At 36.9% G+C, this 16,388-nt stretch overlaps 1 protein-coding gene and 1 long non-coding RNA gene across 4 annotated transcripts in view; both read right to left on the bottom strand.

The window, feature by feature from the left end:
* Positions 1–16,388, bottom strand: part of RBFOX1 (RNA binding fox-1 homolog 1) — an 868,680-nt gene that overhangs the window by 388,462 nt on the left and 463,830 nt on the right. The window lies entirely within an intron of this gene.
* Positions 228–8,343, bottom strand: LOC308178462. Its single transcript, XR_013939782.1, has 3 exons — positions 7,509–8,343; positions 6,616–7,012; positions 228–5,320 (listed from the first exon to the last, which is right to left on the bottom strand). It is a non-coding gene; the product is annotated as an uncharacterized lncRNA (long non-coding RNA).

Raw genomic sequence — 16,388 nt, 5'->3', positions numbered from 1 at the left:
CCTCACAGTTCTCTTCTTATACAAGGATTTTTTTTTTTAGTTTGTTTATGAGAATAGTATTCGTTCAGTGGCTCTTTCTGCGTGTGAAGTGACTTGCTTCAGGCTTTTTTCTTCCCTTTTTCTCCCTAACTCAGTCTTTCCTTTCTTTACTGTCAGGCTTGCTTAGGTAACAATTCTTGGTGTATCTATTTAATGAGCAGGTCCGTGCACTAGCCAACTACCTTGGAGAGGAAAAAAAAAATAAAAAGGAGAGAAAGAAAGAAAAAGAATAAATAAATAAATATATACATATATACATACATAAATGGAAATATACCACTTGCTGATTGTTATGGGATCTACAGACGCCCCCTCTGTAGGAATTTATAGGAGGATTTCTAAGACGTCTTAAAGGAAAAAAAATCATCAGAGAATAGCAAGTGACTCCAGTGGCACTCAAACCATTACCTCTCCTTGCTAAAGGACCCAGTTCACAAATCCTGTATTTGAGAAATTTCTAAACTCAAAGCAAAGCTCCTACAGAAAAGAAAGGAACATGTACTGCACCCTGCTTCTCCTTTATCTCTTTAAATGTACTTCAGATAAAAGCTGCATCCAGTCAGGTCAAGGCCTTTCCCAATCTTATTACTCTAACACAAGTGTGTTCAGCATACTTTTCTACAGCCATCTACTGACTTCACTGTGTTATTGCTGCTGCTGTTAGTCCTGCTCGGAGATAACTGCCAGTATGAGGAGCAGAGAAATACAAACAGTAAACTAGATGGTAGTAAAAGTGTTTGTGCTAATTTAATTCATTTTTGGTATTTTTTTTCCAAAGATATTTATTTTTAAATAAAAATTAGAATTTAAATTAGAATTAAGTGATATTTAGCAGAGACCAAAGACTAATAAAGAAAACTGGATTTGTTGGTAATTTTTTATTTTTTTTCAGTTGAAGGTTCTTTATGCAAAATGAATGAGCAGGCAAGAGACTCGAGGTTTTTTTGATTGCGGCTTAGACATTTATCGTATGCAACAAGCAAGTACACTTAAGTCATTTAACCTGCCTCATTGTAATGCACATCACATTTAGTAAATTGTTAAACAGCATCTGCAGGTGAGTGACGATTTTGCAGTGTAAATGAGAGAAACCTTGGTCACTTTTTAGACTGTATTATTTGTCTTGAAAGTCATCCCTTATCTTGTGAACTGGCAGCATATCAGGCTGCTACCATAATATGCTTTGGGTATTGATGTAGAAAGCTACAAACACAGCCTACTAAGTGCATCAACTACTACAGTACATATGGAATGACTATAAATCAATGAATAAATAAATAAAAAAAAAAAAGAGGCGGTATAAACACGGCCGTGGGAATGAGATTAAACAGAACTTTTATTTTTGTATTTGATTACTTATTCATTCTCTTTTATCATGGACTGTGCACCCTTCAGACAAAAATTGTCATTTTTTAACTAAAGATTCCAGTCAAATTACATATTCAGCCTAACTATACAAGGTAAAATGTCACCTAAATATTTAAAATGCATTAGTTAAATTGCATAATCATTCACTGCACCAGGGCAGGTGGCAAATGGATAGGCACCTGCTGAAACAGCCTATAACACGGAGACATAATGGCAAAGAAGGATTTGGGGGGAGCAAACTAAAATCCGTACCATTATAGAAACAGTTATGAGGAGAGTTTTCCTGTCTCTCTCTGGGGTGAATACAAAACAAAAATAACTGTTGCGCCACTAACATTTCAAAGCTGATTTAAGATAGAAAAATGAAACGATTTCAAGTAACACTTCATTCTAAGATGCATACAGACAAGTTAAAACAGATACACAGATACATACACAGAGATTATTGAGTTAGATCCACTACACACTATGTGTTATATGAGGGAAAAATGATGTTGCCTGCCTTAGTGGAAGCAGAAGAGAAAGATTTAATTTACCATTTACTAAAGTGATAACTTTTACAGTAATGTGCAAGGACAATATAATCTTAAATAAGTTTAGCATAATTTCATAAAGTAAAGCCACTTACTTCACAATGGCAGTTTCCAAAGGAAAAGAACAGCATTCTCCGTTGGTGTACAATTTTTTGTTGTTTAAATTATCACCCAATTTAACCACCAACATTCAACAATCTAACGGGCCTAACCTGGTCACCTTTAAGCTGCACACTTCACCTCATTTTGTCTACTGTACAGTGCACTGTGTTCTTCTGTATTCAATTACACTATAATAAACTTGAAATATCACATTAGAATGAATTAGATTATATTGGTTAAGCTGAAAATACATTTTCTGATAATGTATCTGCACATCTGCCAGACAGCAGTTCTTTTGGATCTGTGCATCTCAACTGAACACACGAGGCTTGAGAATTTTCAAAGACTGGTTAAAGATTTTATTAATATGATAAAAGACTGTGCACAGCTATTGCCTATAAATCACTTTTATATCAAAATTTCCCTGGTTTTGAGCATAAGCAGCATATAAAATTTTAGTGAACTGTGTCCCAAGGCTCTCAACTAATCTTTCTGTATTCTAAATTCTGTTCATTATTAAATTGGTTACTCAATCAATTCTTCATATCTTATTCCTTCAAACAAGTGGAACAATTCTAATGCTGCTACACAAAATGATCACTTAAAGTGTTTTATTTTTAATTGTTATTAAATGCTTTGTTCATTAGATTATCTCTAGTTTCTGCAAAGGTAGAGAAACATGGCTAAAAAGAAGATTGAAAACAGAGGTGTATTACCCTACCTTTTTTTTTTTGCACCCACCACTGAAGTTTAAACCAAAGCCTGTTTGCTAAGCTTAGTTCCTAAATGTTCTGGATCTGTAAGCAATGCCAAGAAAGTAAATAGAAGGTACTGACAATGGTCATTTTAACAAAGGCTGGCCCAAGAGAGCTGACCCTGGGTTCAGGTCAAAGGCTGTTAAAATCAATGAGAATTCTGTTGTTCTCTTAAAGAACAGGCAATCAGAAACTCAGTTCCAAATATCATTATATGTTATTTGCTGCCAAATGATGGCCAGTTTCCTGTGAGGCTACCAAAAACATTTATATGATGCCATTCTGTAGGGGCAATGACAGGTATTTTAGCTGCAGAGCATGGGGTTTCTGTACCAGCTCATACCACAGCCTTAAACTTCACCAATTTAGCTCTTTCCATCAAATAAAATATAACATATTTTGACTGTGGAATGAAAAAGGAATGCTGAATCATTAAGGGTAGTTAAAAATTAGTTGATAGTGGTAAAAATGAAATAATAAATGATAATTGTGTAACCATAATTAATCAAGATTAATTACATATGGTCAGCACATTCTTGCTGGCACCTAAACAGCTCAGATATTTTTAAGAAAATCAAGCTCTAGATATTAAGAGTTCCATTACATTATTAAAGGGGCATAATTCATGATCATATCTTGGCATATTTATTAATGACAGAGAAGATTGTGAATAGCATCAATATTGCTACTCACTGCATTAGAAGATAAGAAAATGCAGACTAAGTTTCTCATCTTGCAGAGAATGTAAGATTCCTTGGAAGTGCAAGAATATTAAATAAATAGCAGTGCTAAGTAGTACAATTCTTGTTTTGCTAGGTACTTTATAAACACATAGGAAAATACTGAAATTATGTATTTGGCCCACTGATTGCCATGACAAAACCTCCATTGACTGTAATGAGTCCTCCTTTTCAACTAAGGTCTCTGTACCTTAGAATTTAAACCTGAAGGTTTTACCTGTTTGCTTTTTTAATAATATAAAACAAAAACTGCTTCATAAAGGAATGGAAGAGGGAGGGAACATGATGGCAATGATTATACTGACATTATGGGAGACGAACATTTTTTTTTTTTACTTAGGCTTCTCCCCCAGGAAAAGATACTAACCAGGTGCATGATGTATGAGGTGCAACAGCACTAAAATCTCACGTAATTTATACAAAGTACTGAAAATAATCTGAAACATTTAGAAAGCTGGAAGTATTTATATTTATGCTTATTTTCCACACCTTACAGCTTCATCTACCATGATGATTTATGAAATGAAAACCCACAAAAGTTTAGGAGGTGTGGTGGCAAAACAAAACAAGCCCTTAATCTACTCTAAATGCCCTGCAAATTGAAGGGGTTTGCTGCTGCTGCTGCTTTTTCAGCTCTTACTTTCTGGATTTCAGCATAACAGTAGAAGAACAATTGAAGTGCAACCTCAAGTGTAGTTCAGTTGGTTTATAAATTCTCTGTTCTGTGTTCTCACTGCACATAACTTTTTTCCTTTTTCAATTAATTTCTATTACTTTAGCACTTTCACAGCTTTTGAGGCAAGAAATTGGCTTCTGTGTATATTTGCTGTACAGCAAGGTCAGGATATGGTCCCAAGAGAGCCTGAGGAGTAGCAGCCAACAATCTGGTCCCAATCAAGAGTTCCCATAACCTCTCCTGTTTTTAAGCTGGCTCCAGCTTCAGTCCTGAGCAGGGACGGGTTCACTATAAGATGATGATGGACTTGATCTTATTTGGAAAAAGGTCCATGAAATAAGTGTTTACAATATCATTTCCCAGAGAACAGATACAAGGACAGCTGGATCATAATTTACTGGCTATTAGAAAATAGTGTTTTAACTAAATTCCCTAAAACGTTGACGTGTTTCTCAAATTTCTTTCTTCTAGAGACCTCCCAGGTGTTTTTCCAAATCTTTGTCATGATTTTAGAGATTACACTTAAGCACATAAAAAAGAAACAAGGCTGTTTCAGAGTGGAATCATCCACACTTGAACAAAGTTGGATATTAAATATTGAGTGCTGATGACAAGCGGCTCTCAATCCATCTATTCATTGAGCACTTACACTCATCAACATATTTGTTGGATAAAACTGAATGAATTAATTAAATAACTCATGATACTCTTGAGAAGAAAAAGAAGCTAATGTCATCAGATAAATTATCTCCCTGCAAATGTTTGCTCAGCTCTACTCAGCATCATTCCCATAAAATCTTTGATTCAAGAGAACACAGAGAAGACTTACAGTCTTACAGTAATCATGCATTTTTTTTAAATCCAGTACAGAGTATTTTCATCTTCACAGTAGGCTTCATCATTATATTCTCCTTAAGACAAGCTAATCTGAAACCAACTACTGCTAATTATTATGTGTTTAATGAAATACAGAAAGATTCTCTCTTCAAGATACTACACTCAAATTTGCTTTAGGTAAAGATCTTCTGCCAAATAGTAGAGCCAGCAAGACCAATCCTCAGCTGGCTTCAGAAGCATAAATCAGTTCACATCAGCTGATGTAGGGATCTGAAATGAAAAATAAAAACAATAAAAACAAACAAACAAAAAAACTTGCCTCTGCACAATATATTAACACAAGTTTATGTCCATGACTTTTTAACGTAACTATGGCTTTCCTAAAGTGAGGTTTGATAATCATCAGTAATACGATAAAAGGTTGCTATTACCAGTGACTTAAGTAGTACTTCCCTGTAATTTTCAGTTTATGAGTTTATAAATTGCTTTGTTATTTAGTGCAGGCTCCTTAAACCCTGAAGTCTTTATGCACTGGATGATAACAAATGGATCAGTTTTATCACTTATAATAGTTCAGTAAATCATGAAGCAGCCTACCTTTCAGCAAAGCCATTGTACAGAACTTATCACAGCAAACTTATCAGTTCTTATTTCTGACTATATATCTAACAAAACAAATTCATGCTACATCTCATTGACACACTTCTTGTTTTTTTTTAACAAGTTAAGAGCAGTCTCTCAGCTGAGGGCTCTATCACTGTTTTGATTCAGTGCACTGTGCACAGTCACAGAGCCATTTGTGCTCAGAACATGCCTCTTCCTCAGCAGCAGCACTATTACAACTGTGAGAATAAGGAGAAAATCTACTTCTCTGCAATCTCAAGTCTTGTCCTCTTGGGAACAATGCCAGAATTGGCCTTTGTCCTGGTTCCAGTTAAGACAGAGTTAATTTTCCTCATAGTAGCTGGTAGGGTGCTATGTTTTGGATTAGGATGAGAAGAGCGCTGATAACATGCTGATGTTTTAATTGTTGCAGAGCAGTGTTTACACCAGGCCAAGGACTTTTCGGCTTCTTGCTCTGTCCTGCCAGCGAGCAGGCTGGGGGTGCAGCAGGAGCTGGGAGGGGACAGACCCAGGACAGCTGACCCAAACTGGCCAAAGGGGTATTCCATACCATCTGGCGTCATGCTAAACAATATATAGGGGTGGCTGGCCGGGGTGGGGGGCCGGCTGCTCGGGGATAGGCTGGGCATCGGTCAGCGGGTGGTGAGCATTTGCATTGTGCATCACTTGTTTCGTACACATTATTATTATTAATACTATTCTCATTATCACATTATTATTGTTATTATTATATTCCTGTCTTAATAAACTGTCTTTATCTCAACTCACAGGCTTCACTTTCCCGTTTCTCTCCCCCATCCCAGAGAGGGAGGGGGGAGAGTGAGCGAACGGCTGTGTGGTGTTTAGCTGCCAGCCGGGTTAAACCACAACAGCCTTATAATTAGGCTGCCCAGGATCTCCACTCTACCAACGAAGTCCTGGTAAAGGCAGGTATCGCTCACCTCCAGGCATGTAAAGTGCAGTTGGTGCCAACCTTTGCCACTGGCTTTTTGGAGTGCTGCAGAAGGGGTGCTCTTCCTGAATCCAGTGCGGGGCATGAGGATGCTCCTAGGGAACAGCATGGAGAGGGCAGCCACGTGCAGAGGGGCCAGCGTGTGAAAAGCCCCAACAGGAGCCGGTGTTTTGGCTGTTGTCACAGAGTCAGGAAAAGCTTACATATATCCACATGGGGAAAGGTGGTAGACGGAGTCTGAACCTTGCTGTTAAAATTTTTGGTCTGGTCCATGTGTGTGAGATTAGAAGTTAGAGGATCTGATCCCAGTTGATCTTTCTGTGCCTTCCACAGCCTGCATTACTCAGCAAAGACTGGTATCAGGAGGCAAGAGCCTTCAGCAACCACTGCACAAACCCAGCAGAGATGCATGGTCAGTGGAGACTGGGCAGTCCCTGCCATCATTGCTGAAAGCCTTTCCTTTCCCAACCACAACAGAGCCATTGCCTTTGCCAAGGCAAAACATACAGGAACTTTGCTTTACTTCTGACACACTGATACAGATTTACACGGGAGGCTTTATTTTAGAAATAGAAGGGGGTAGAAAGGAGTAGAAAGGACAAAACTAAAATACATGGACATCCAGAGAGTAAATGACGAAGAGCAAAGAAACAACAGAATAGAATTCAGATATATGTGGAAATAGAAAAATATTATGCTAACTGCACTAACCACTCCCAATAAATTACCAGTCTGCAAGAACAAGACTGAGTTAACTCAAGAAACAAAACAACTGAATGTCATTTTAACCTGGTGATTCCTGATTTCTCATTAAAGATAATTTTTGTATATCACATCATTATTGAAAAATGAAAAAAAAAAAAAAAAAGAAGAGAAACCTACTTGTGCAATTGCTAGGGTACTTTTGACATGAGTAGGCATGTCAACCTCTGCGATCCCCCACAGATTCTTTACACTGAACTCTCCAATAACACGCACAGTCAAAGTGATGGTCTGGCATTGGCATAGGTCTGGGAAGTAGCTGGCTTCAAAAATCTTCTTTTGGTGTTTTGTTTGACATTCCTATTCCTCTTTCTCACAGAAATCAGAGACTGCTCGAGGAGCTACTAATGGTACCGTCACATTGAGAGAAGGAAGTTGTGATGGTGTTCTGTAATAAATGAATGCTTCTTTGGCTGCCTTCCCGACCACTGAAACACTTTGGGCATCTTTGTCTGCCTTTCATTTTGTGTCTTGTAGGCCTCTCTCCATCATCTTTATGTCAGCATATATTCTTCATAGGCCTTTTTTTTTTTTTTTTTTTTGAGATTCACTGAACATTTCCCTTTAATAGTTCTCAGACTGTGTTTTTCCAGAAACTGTTGACATTTACTGGAACCAAATGGTTCTCCTGATTTTCAGTAATGCTTTCAAAGGATTTTTAGATCACTTGAAATATATTGGGAAACTTCTGCCCATCAGTCTAAACGGTGTGAAGGCACCCACAGTATGTCAATTGAGACACAACGAGGCAGAGTGCTGTTGGGAGTCTGGCAGGAGGAGTGTCTTCCTGCCACCTCAGAGTTTAACATGCCTGTGAATGGATCTACACACAATCATCCACAGTCTGTTCTTGTTCACACCAATTCCTTAAAAGTACAAACTCTCATCTCTGGATTTATAATTTTTAAAATTGTTTTTAAACATTTGTTTTTGAAGAACACGTATTTCTAAAAGAAAATTAATTACAATTACCTGTAAAGAAGTACTTGTATTTACAGGAGTGCTGTATAGTTCAGTAGCTGTAGAAACACACGGCAGGTAAATGCACACAACATTGCTCCAAGGATCACACTGACACAACAGAATTCTGTATTGCTTCCCCCACAGTGACACCAGATGGCAACCAGATCAATATATCCCTCCGATATTTCTATAGTAGTAACAAAACCTCTTCCCAGTCTTCAGCATGTTGGGAGTATGCAGCTCATTGCAAAAGGCCAACCAGCACCTTAAAATTTAGAATACTTTTGCCTATATGTATGAAGCATTATAAAACAGGTCAGCCCTCTAATTCTCTACCCACTTGCACAGCCACTGAAAGACCAAGAAACTAGACAGGAAGCAAACAAACCTGTACGTCAGTCCACCCATACATAGCCTTCTGGTCCTATCAGAAATGTCAGTCAACAATGTGAAATTAGATTCCCTGCGCACACACACTATCACTGTTCTAGAGTTCACTTACCATACTATTCTTTTGTCTGAAATCAAAGTACTCACCCTATTCTCTCTTTACGTTTATAGCCCATTCTTTCAGTTATTATGCTGGCTATACATTAGGGATGCCATGCTTACACCAGACACTCTCCATTAGGAGGGATCCAGCCTGTACACTAAATATTTAATTTGTGTTCCGAGATGCTCTGAATCTATGTATTTTCTAGTCTCCTAAGGTGTTCATGGTTCACATCCATTGGATACTTTTTCCCCAGCAACAAAACCTAAAGGTAGCTAATTCCAACAGCAAATGCACGTGAACCTACATTGAAACCAAACAAAATGAAGAAAATTGCACCTTACTCTGAAGACAATGACATTCTGGAAATATAATCTCACTCTCAGTTCAAGATATAGATCCTTTCTTAATAAAATGGTAGTTTAGATTGGAAATACTTGCTTTTGAGTATGTGCGAAAATTGAGATGAGCTTCTTTCCTCAGGAGGGAAATTCTCCAGCAGTGTCACAAGGAGTGATTGCTCTTCACATTACCGTGACATCTCTCATTATCTCAGACAAATCACTAACACAGTGGCAACTTTTGATGCAGCCTGAGATTATTCCACAGTTCTGAAGCATTCCCCACGACAAAAGGTTGTTGACACTTTGTTTGACTTGGACTGAAAGAGGGCACCAGCAAGTGGCAGAGCAAATATCTCCAGCTTTTGTCTTCAAAGAAAACTGTGCACATAAGAAAAAGGAGCATCATCTCTATGACCACAGCCTTAGGTAACAATACCCCTGTTTTCTCTAGTACTACCTTAGTCTCAGTTGGGATTCACACACGAAGTAAACTGCAAAATGCTGATCAAGGCAGTACAGGTCCTTACCGCTTTTCACAGAGCAGGACTTTACCTTTACAAAGTGATCATTGCAAATAAACAATATTGCATCATTTCAAAAGATACTTATTTTGGCATACAAAATTTAATGTGTCAATATGGAAAAGCTGCAAAGAACATCGATAAACATGTGTAGCAAAGCACATGTTATGTACAGAGCAAAGTGAAGTAGCAAGACTTTTTTCCATTATGACCTACACTTCCAGCAAGGCAATTCTGAGTGAGTAGAGCTCATTAATGCAGTTCTTCACAGGCAGAGAGACTCCAGCACTGCAGCACCAGACTGCACAAAAGCCCACATGGCCACCCTGTGGTGATATTCTGCCTTGTTTCACTCTGAGCATTAAACTCAGATGCTGGCTGTGTCAGATCCTGTCCCACAGATGTGTCTCCACATTAGCTAAATGTTCTGAATTTAGGTCTTCCATGATTACAGAAGTTGCAAATTCAAAAATGCAATTCAGAGAGCATGAACACCTAATCAAACATATGCTGAAATTTTCTTGGCCTCAGATACATCTTTGAAGCCTATTTCTGCGTTACAGATTCCAATCCTGTTCTGCTTATTCTTCAAATGGACAGCAGACACCACCTGGCAAAGGCACGACTGTGCACTCCCTGTACGTCCAGCACCAGCCTAAGCAGGACAAAGGCCTCATAGTGCAGCTGGCTGAGTGCTCCAGTACTCCAGAGGTGCGGAGCTACGTATCAAGGCTGTGCTTTACTTTCAAAAAGACAGCAAAACAAACAATACAGGAATATGGCAAGCATTTAGGTAGAATTTAGAACCAGCGAATCAGAGAACCGTTGGATGGTTTGTGTTGGAAGTGACCTTTAAAGATCACTCAGCTCCAACCCTCCTTGCTGTGGGCAGGGACATCTCCCCCTAGATTAGGTTGCTCAACAGATTAAGCATTTACAGAAGTGTTAATAAGATAGTTTCCAGTAACTTTGTTGCTTTTACAATTTCATCCATTTTATTATTATATTTAAAATGTGTTATTTATGGTGTGTTATTGAGGGTTTGTTCAAAAAGAACTAACGCCACCTCTGCTAACTGATTTTATTAAGATTCTCAGATGCTTCTGTTATTATAGGCCTTTGGCTTTGGTGAAGAGCCCCTTTTCACAGCAGGAGACTTCACGCTTCTCCTCAAAACTTCCACATCATTCAATTTTTCTCTCCCCCCTCATTGAGGTGTGGAACTGCTGGAGGAGATTGTTCAGTGTCTTCAGGAGCACAAAAGCAGTAGCAGGGAAGAAGTGGAAGATCTAACTAGCTCAATGAAGAATTTATCACAGGAGCCTTTTAGTAGAATTTATTTATAATGATTTGTATCAGCCTTTTGAACTGGCTACTGTTCACTGATTCATGAGCACTAAGGACCTTTCATGTCACCTCTGGTTCCAGCGACATAAATCATTTCTAGTCTATAGACTGACTTTCCAGTATTAAAAAAGAACTATGAGCAAACTTCTGTGAATACTAATAAATCCAATGTTTTTCATATCATTATATAATTGGTATTTTGTAAGTCACAGACTCCTCTAAAATGGTAACATGACTTCTGATAATAAAATGTGACGCTAGTACTGTTTTGCGTGATCTAGGATAAGTCCCTAATATCTTTTCAAAACAAGCAATCAGTGAAAAAACAATTTTGGCTTTTTCAGGTCAGTCAGAGGTATCATAATTTTGATGTACTGAATAGATTATGGAAACTATTCTTGTTTTTGCAGCCATTAAATCTGAAAATTGCATAGTCAACATTGCTTACTGTTTTCAAAATAGAAAGAACAGCCTTTTAAAAGGTCTCATTACAGAATATGCTGTCAGAATTTTTCTGGGGCACTATGACAATAACACATGCAAAGTCTAGAGAGTTAAAAAAGAATGGAAAAAATAGCTATGGTATTAAGAAAAAAATGGAAGATGAGAGCGGGAGAGAGAGAAATAGAGATGACCCCAAATCTGGATTTTTTCCAGCACATGCAACTTTTAGATGCAAATGTCTATGTACAAAAACCTGTGCCTGGAATTATTAGTTAGCAGATGTGTTTACAATACCTCCATGCTAAGTAGCGAACAATTAGTTATTCAGATCACAAACTGTTAAATACAGTTGTATACAGCCTACAATCATCTGATCATGAAAAATTGTGGGAATAAAATGAGAGATTACATTAATCTACCTGAAAATTTCCATGCCATTGTCTTAAGTAAAAATGTGCACCGGAAATCAAGGATGTATCTGAACCTTAAACTTTTTTGGGATAATGAAGGTATTTTACTTTGTGATTGTGAAGTGCCTGCAATGTATGTGCTATATAAATGGTTTTTTACAATGATGCAAACAGCTGGAGAAAGCAGTAGTTTCAAGAGGGGCAAGAAAAGGAGAAATGAGCTGATAATATATGATGTGTTACATAGTGTGTAGGGAAAACCAACCAGAGAAAATTACTAAATCAAGGTAATGAAAACTATTAATTATTTGCTCTTTGGAAGGCAGCTGCTGTCAAATAATTATTTCAGTATTGTACTGACAGAGATCTTAGGAATCCAACAGAAGAGACAACCACTGCAAGAAAGAGAATGTTGCAGGCTGCCCCAGGGAAGCTATGAGCACAGTGTATCTCTCTGGTTTTGCCCATTACCTATAGATAACAGTCTACACGGCATTTGATTACATATTTAGACATCTTTAGCCATTCCCTCCAAAAGGATGTAAATTTCCAGTATTAGTGCAGCATGAAAGATGCCAGTGATGTAATATACTTAGATTTCCTACCTCGCTCCCCACTGCCAAAGCCACACTCTCCTTAAAGATAACACAGGTGAGCAAAGCTTCAAAATAGACAGCAGTGAAGAGATGTGGGGGAAAAAAACATGCCTAAATCAAGGTCAGCGTGAGGGGGTAAGAAAGAACAAAGAATGTTTCAAATCAGCAAAGCATTTTTACCTTCCTCAGCTTCCTGGTTTATAAATTGGATCTTCTAGATATCATGCTACAAGTAGAAAAATACACACTCTCTCTTCATCTGGAGTGGAAAGGAGAATAAAAAAAAAAAAAAGGCTGGCTGATCTAGGGCCATGCATGGATACTATAATCTTTACCAGCAATCTTTACCTTTTATTTTGCTCATCCTTTTCCACTCTGTTCTTTCTCAACACAATGGAGAACATATTTTCCAAAATTTGTACTGATTTCTTACAAAAAAAAAGGTACTGCAAATAACTTGCCCAAGCGATCAACCCTACTCTAATTTGTATTGAATTGAATTGATATTTTGGCAGTTATCTTTTCACAGTTTCTCTGTTCAGGAAGAATAAAATGAATTTTAGAATTACTTCACCTATTCTGCTTACAAGCATTTATGTACTTTCTCCAAAGTCAATATTGAAAGTAGCATTAAAAGATTTAGATACCATACCTAAAGTTACATTATATTTTTTGCAACACAAATTTAGCCTAAAGTCACCCTAATATTAGAACAGGAGGTGAAGTCAGTTTCAGATATTTTAAGGAGAAAAAAAAAAAAAAAAGTATGGTAAAGTTCTCCATACAATTTTAAAGTTGGAAAAGCATTATCAACGTGCTTAGGAATTGAAGCCACAATGGTTTGCAAAGTTCTTTGTAAAGGAAAATCTCTGTTATTCTGACTATAGCAATAGCTGTCCTATTGCTGTGCTAGTAGTCTTTATTGTTCAGACTGGTTGTTTACAAAAGTTTTATACTATCTCTAATGGCGATCCAAAACCTTTTAGTGCTGTTATAAAGACAGTATTTGGACCTTTGCAAAATAGACCGGAGGTTAATTAGTTTGAGAGTTCTTATTCTCTTTCCTCTTCAGAAGAGAAACAGGAAAGAACAATACAGTCGAATAAAACAATAAATGACCTAATCTGGGGTTAAAAACTTTAATTTAATAATGTTCCTCTTCCTTTAACATGATCAGCATTTTTCACACGCATAAATCCAAATAAAAATGAAAGAAATATATAAATTATTTTTCTGAATATGAAATCCCAACCAAACCCAGGACGCAGAGACCTATTCCTTAATTCATGGTCTCACTAAGGACATTCTGAAGATGTTTTTTAGGCCGCATCATTGAATTTCTTATAGAAAGGAACAATTTTTCTCAAATTTCACATACTTTTTCGCCTATCTTCTTCTTTTTATTATTATTCCCTTTTTTCTCTAGGGATACTGTGGCATCTAAAACACAACAACTTTCTCAAAGATATCCAAAAGATCAAGAAGGGGAGTCGCCCCATTTCAGTGACAGAGACTGGGGATTTTAGGATGGTGATTTGCAGGGATTTCATCATCAGTTCCTTAAGGCTGTTGTATTCATTTTTAATTTTTGGTTTGACTTAGGAGACTTTTTTCTCCCGGAAGTGCACGTCAGTCCCAGCAGTACTGATGTTATTGTCATGTGTTGCTCTGGTGAATTGCCTTAGTATCTTGACAGACAAACTTTTCCATATGTGGCAGAGATAAATCCATTCAGAAAAAAATCCATCTGCTCTGTATTTTGGGGGAGATCATCAAGGCTTTATATACCAGCAGTAGGAGAGACCTTTTTTCCCCAGGTACAACTGAGACATGTCTTCTCGTAGTATTCTTATTTGCACTAGCATTTCTCTACCTCTTTTGTTGTTGTTTGTTTTTGTCAATTTCACTTAAATAATTAAAAAATATTTTTAAAATGTGAAGGTAGTTAAAACTAATAACTCCATAATATTTTTTCAACATGTATATGCCTATTTACTTTCATATAAGTTTTATTTTAACCTCATTTAAATGAAGAGGACAACTAAAGGTAAAAAAAATCCCAATGTGAATAACAAGCACAGATTATGACCTTCTTATTTATTTATTTATTTATTATTAACTTTCTTCCAAAGCTAGGTAGCTGTTTCTCAACATTGCAGAGAGGTGGGATTCCATGCAATTTATACACCTGTTCTGGACACAGGGACATCTTGTGAGAGTTTACATAAGTTTAAAATACTGAAGACACAATGTAGGCTTTGTGGTTAAAACATACCAGTTTCCAAAATGATCGGGCTCCTGCAATGTAGGTCACACTGTCCAGGATTGCCCTTCACTAGGATACATCAGAAAGCATCAAACAGCTCTGTGTAGCAGAGGTGTTTGCTGATCATACTATCGCAACTGCCTCTGCAAACATAGCGCAAAGTGCAAAACTGTTGGCTAACATAATTTTGTCCAAAGTTTTGTTGTAAGGTTTTGCTAAAAAGAGAAAAAACAGTAATTGTTTTTTCTTTAGGATATGTTATGCTTTTATTTTTATTTTAATTGAAGCAATTTTGAAAATTCTTTACTATCTTTATTTGTCTTCTAAAAATAGAAATAGTACTCTGCTTCAGTCAAAAAGTTCATAATGGTTCAACTTGATAAACAATTGATTTTTGCTTGTTTAACTTTTCCTTTTGGAGTATCTTATTTTTATTTTTCTATCCTGCTTTCTGGAAATTATGTACTGTTGCTTGGGATTCTGTTCTAAGAAAACCATTTCTGTTGAACACACAGAAAGAGTTGGCTTTCAGTGCGACTTGGGATTTTGCTGTGGAACAGAACAACAGAACACAATTACTGCCCAGGTTCTCTTACTTAAAAAAAAAAAAAAAATCAGGGAACTAAGAACAAGTATACAGTTCTTGTAAAATGCTGGCATATCAGAAGCCAAGAATTCACCTTTTATATAGTCAGTGTTGGATATATACTCTGTCAAATGTCAACTACAAGTCTGAATGATTGGATTTGTAAACTATATTATATATATAATATAGGTGTTTGTGCCTGTGGGTATATACGTACATACAGTGTGTGTCCCTTTTTTTGTTCAGGATTAACATACTCTTGCAATTTTGCTGCTTTGAAACAATTTGGCAACTGCTTAAAAAAGCATAATTAAATACTTGAGTAGAGAAGTAATCCGATTTTAAAGAAGTAAGGTGTAGAAAGATTTCACAGAACATAAAAAGACGATAGATATCATTAATACTAGAACATGATGGCCATATTACAATCAATATTCCTTCATTCTCTCTACTTTAAACAATATTGGTTCAAGGAGTCAATGTGGCCCACTGAATATATGTCTCCATAACACTACATCATTTGGATTGTTGATGTAAATTATTATTTTTTCGTTTAATATAATACACTCAATATCTGTCTTGTTCTCCCTACAATCTAGTCAGTCAGTCATTCAATATATGACTTAACAAGTATAGAAATCCACCATTCAGTGTGACCAATGAGTATGTTGAAAATCCAGCCCTCTCCCCAGCTACCTACAACTGAAAAGCTTGTTCAATTTTTACAGTCAGCCCTACTAGAAAAATAAATAGTATGAACCCTCCCTGCCCAGCAAAAGACACACAACCCAAGCCATAAAGACCTTGTGGAAACACCCAGTAAAAACAAACCAAAAAAAAATAATAATACAAGAAAGAGAGACAAGATTCCAGGAATAAGGCTATCCACTGTAGCATACCATATGCTCCAAAAAATCAAGACTTGTCTCTCCGAGGACAAACATCTCAAACTTCCTGACTTCTTTTGTTATACCACTGACTCTAAAATCACCTTCCGTGTCACCCATTACTGCAATATAAAATAGACTGC

This window comes from Anser brachyrhynchus (genome assembly GCF_964034855.1).
Source record: "Anser brachyrhynchus genome assembly, chromosome: 15".
Classification (NCBI taxonomy): domain Eukaryota; kingdom Metazoa; phylum Chordata; class Aves; order Anseriformes; family Anatidae; genus Anser; species Anser brachyrhynchus.
This window is presented reverse-complemented; position numbering and strand designations above follow the sequence as displayed.